The sequence below is a fragment of the Anneissia japonica genome, unplaced genomic scaffold (genome assembly GCF_011630105.1).
Source record: "Anneissia japonica isolate Jap-2015-1 unplaced genomic scaffold, ASM1163010v1 scaffold560_len657749_cov147, whole genome shotgun sequence".
NCBI lineage: Eukaryota > Metazoa > Echinodermata > Crinoidea > Comatulida > Comatulidae > Anneissia > Anneissia japonica.
In genome coordinates, this window is record NW_022754288.1 from 299,389 (window position 1) to 303,371 (window position 3,983).

General features: G+C 37.8%; 1 protein-coding gene across 2 annotated transcripts in view; it reads right to left on the reverse strand.

Moving 5' to 3' along the window:
• The window catches only part of LOC117123175 (solute carrier organic anion transporter family member 5A1-like), an 18,481-nt gene extending 17,552 nt beyond the window's left edge, over positions 1 to 929 (reverse strand). Inside the window, exon 1 of one of the 2 annotated variants that reach the window (XM_033269026.1) lies at positions 585 to 929. The gene's annotated coding sequence lies outside the window, so the exon portion shown is untranslated. The remainder of the gene's footprint in view (positions 1 to 584) is intronic. The other variant, XM_033269027.1, reaches the window with a different exon arrangement.
• Between the last annotated feature and the right edge of the window lie 3,054 nt (positions 930 to 3,983).

A 3,983-nucleotide genomic window follows, 5' to 3' on the forward strand; every position in this document is an offset into this window, starting at 1 on the left:
ATTGTATTGTTGATATGAATTACCGGTAAGATTTTTTAAGGTACGAGAGTGCAATTTCCGGAACTCTCAAGCACCCCTATTGCCAAATCCTGCATCCGCAACCAGGACAGAAGTATATATTATAAACAGAGAGAATGATGTGGTAGTACTAGTAGTTGCAGCCTTATTCCGAGTACACACTCGAGAACGCAACGACTACACAGCGTATAATAATAATAATAATAAATTTATTCTTATATAGCGCAAAATGCAAGAAACCTCTAAGTGCTTTACAATGAAAGGAAAACCCGGATCAAAATAAAAGAAAAATGAATACAACAGTGAGGGAAATCAGGTTAACATTATGAATGAATATTTATTTATATAAGGATGATGACAGCCACGCGACGGATAGGACGTCATCCAGATTAATGATTTATACATCCAATTTGATAAACTCAAAGTGGTCTCACAGTTGCTTTAATAATGAGGTTACGTAGTACTAGTAGTAGTAGGCCTAGTTCTCATTCATAACGTAAGGATGACCTTGGGTTACTAAAACTCCCTGCAACTTTAACATTAACTACTCATGTCACTGTACTTACCACGACTCCTGGCTGGTGAAACCCAGCACTTGTGTAAAATGTCGTAATCCGGTAGTAGATAGATAGCACTGTTCTGTAGTACGCCCTGGTTGGTAGCTAGCCAGAAGTAAGAAGGTACACGGGGGATGATGATGATGATCTCTGTACAGTAGGCCTATGTTGTGACGTGGGCCTGTGCAGGATATCAGCCCCAGTCTCTCTATCTAGTCTACCTTTGCGGATTCACGGCTTAAATCACAGCCATGAAGAGAAACAAACCTGAAACCGATATTAACTTTCTTTCTTTCGAAGCAGATCCATGAAGAAAAAGTACACCGACTCGCAACTATTACTACACATACTGAGGATCAACAAATATAGAATCTGACCTTGACTTCACAATCATCTTTGAACCAATTCACCCTGCGCCCTCTATAGCTGCTCCTGAAGTTTTATACGTTTATTAGTTTTTGTATTGGCCATCTTAGTATTCACGATGAAGTGAATCAAGCTAAATGTCATACGTGCTTGACTGGTGAAGGGTTGTAAGAAGTGATGCGCGCAGCCTGATCTTATTATTCCATTATCCATTGCAAAAAAGAAATAAGATATGAACTCATTTTTAATTCAAACATATTCTTTAATCGACACACAAAAACCATTCTGTCAATTCATTTTCATTTTCGATATATTTCAACATAAAACAATTTATTTTACAGTTGTGTTTCTTAAGTATATTATTTTGAGCAATTCCGTCTCGTGCTGGCTAGCATTTCTACTATTCTGTTTTGCATTTTTTGTTGTATGTTTGTCATGTGTTTAATTGAAGACGAAATAAATGATATGCTATGACATGATCCTCTTGAGAACTAACTATTAACAATACTCTATTATATGTATATGTAAATTGATGCTCTTGGATTCCAAGATGTATGGCAGATTTAGAGATTTCCTATATGTTTAACGATTCAGCTTGATTGAGCATTCCTGGGGTATGTGGGCCATTAGGACCTTCGTGGAGTAACGTCCCTGCTCCGATAATGAATAGTTCGGTTATGCAAGTTATTAGGACCTTAGTGAAGTAATGCCCCTACCTTAGTAATGCATAGTTTGGTTAGGGTGGGATATGCGGGTCATTAGGACCTTAGTGAAGTAACGCTACCGTATTTATGCATAGTTCGTTTAGGGTATGCGGGTAATTTGGACCTTAGGGAAATGACGTCCCTACCGCTCCGAATTCAAAGGTTTAATTACTCATGCTTTCTTTTCATGGTAGGCATTGTTCTTTATTGTGTTTCATGATTAACTCCGGAATAAAAATTGAATTCAATTGAATATGATATCCATAGTATATTTTAGGCTCCTCCTAAGCCCAACATTTCTTAGTTGCTTGAACATGAAATGACTTTTCTATCATTCGATAATTTAGTCTATACCAAATCAAACCTGCTGATTTTTCCCTGCACCCTGACCGGGGACATTTGCCCTTGATTCCGGATTGGACTCACATTAGTCAGCATTAGTACAGTATCATCACTGGAAAAATGCCACCACCTATCAACATTATCACCATCATCATCTCGACGTCATCGCCATCATCATCATCATCATCATCATAATCATCATCATCATCGTCATCATCATTATTATCTCCATCGTCATTATCACCGTTATCGTCATCGTCGCCGTAATCGTTATCATTATCCCCTCATCATAATTATTATCATAATTATATTATTTCTGGGCATAAACGTAAACGAAGTAGGACTTCTGGACCCTGTAAATCCAACCACATTCAAAAGCATTGTTCCCCTCCATTCTTTCACACAAAAAAAAAAAAAAAAAAAAAATAAAAAAATAGAAAAAAAAACTGGATCGCCCTTGAATGTTAGTAAGCCTACTCTATTAGGTATGTATTTGGGTAGATATCTGTCCTGGAGGTAAGTATACTTACACGTCATGTCTGTCTGCTATAAATATACAAAGAAATGACTAGAATTCACGTGTAATCGGTATAAGGCCTACCAGAAGGCCCACAGCACTTAATCAACTTTTGTTTTATCATTTCAAGTGATAGTTCAACTCTACATTTGTCTTATTCACCTGATTTAAAATAGTCCTCGAATTGTGATTTAGACATTAATTTTAAGTAATACTATAACATCATGCTGAGTTTAGATATAGGCCTAGCATTAACCTTCGTGCTTTTCTGGGCCCATTCTTCTTGTTGTAAAGGGCATAGACCTTAATGATTATCTCTTTTGTAAATATAGGCCTAATGTTTTCTTGAGTCATACCAGTAAGAATAAGATGCCCTGTAAGGCCATGCTCTTTAAAAAAAATCTTCTTATTGGAGGGTCCCTCATGAACAATACGGACACAACCCTCTAATCAGCTATGGGGATATAATCAGGCCACGAAAAGAAATACCGGATTAGTGTCCGGTGTGAGCAATTTTATATATATATATATATATATAGATACATAAGATAGTGTAATATACTCCAAGTATCGAAATGCACGCCATCGTGTGGGGATTCAATATTTCGACATTAATTATGTCTTCAACAGGAATAGGCCTAGATACATTTTTAGTAAAAGTACGATATATACTTGTACTACGTATTTTTATGACGTAAAGTAGCAGAATTTTCTCTATAAAGTCCTCGTATTTTGTCTGCCAATGGACATGATGGGGAGGGGTGGAGGCTACAGTTTGACAGCTGCTATTTCTGGACATCCAAAATTGTCATAATTATTTTCAATTCTAGATCCATGCTAACTTCATATCTTGTAGCTGCCTCTTCAGGGGAGGGAAGGGTAGCGGCACTACTACAGGTTGTCAGCATATCTGCGGGCATTCATGGTGCCAAAAAAGTTGTTCACCAACGCCATGGTGGGGCTGGAGTGGGTATGCTCTCAGACCTCACTAACTGTATCCGTGGATGTGGGTAGCAGATCTTCAGTCTTCCGTACTACTAAATTTGTTAAGTGCTCTCACTATAATGACCGGACCACTTGCAAAATGCTTCCGACGTCTATGCATTGTTGTATGTATCGTGGCATGGAAGAACACTGTATAGTATTAATCGAAGTACAGTAAATACAGAAAAGAAGAGAAAGTCCAAAAACAAGCTACGTTAATTCTCGAATTAAATTCAATGTACCAGTATCCATGGTTTCTAAACAAAAATCTCAACACCACTGTGTGCCCCTCCCCCATCCCTGCTCGGTACTTTGCACGTCGCCGTTGGCCCCTTGTTTTGATAAAGTGTCACTTCGATACCACCAATTATGTTGCTCCGAAGGAGGATGATACGGACAATCTCAATGAAATGACCATCGTCCTATGGCTAAATCGATGATGTAGTTTTTTTTTTATCACTTTCTAGGCCTAAATATTGTCTCTTATACACATCT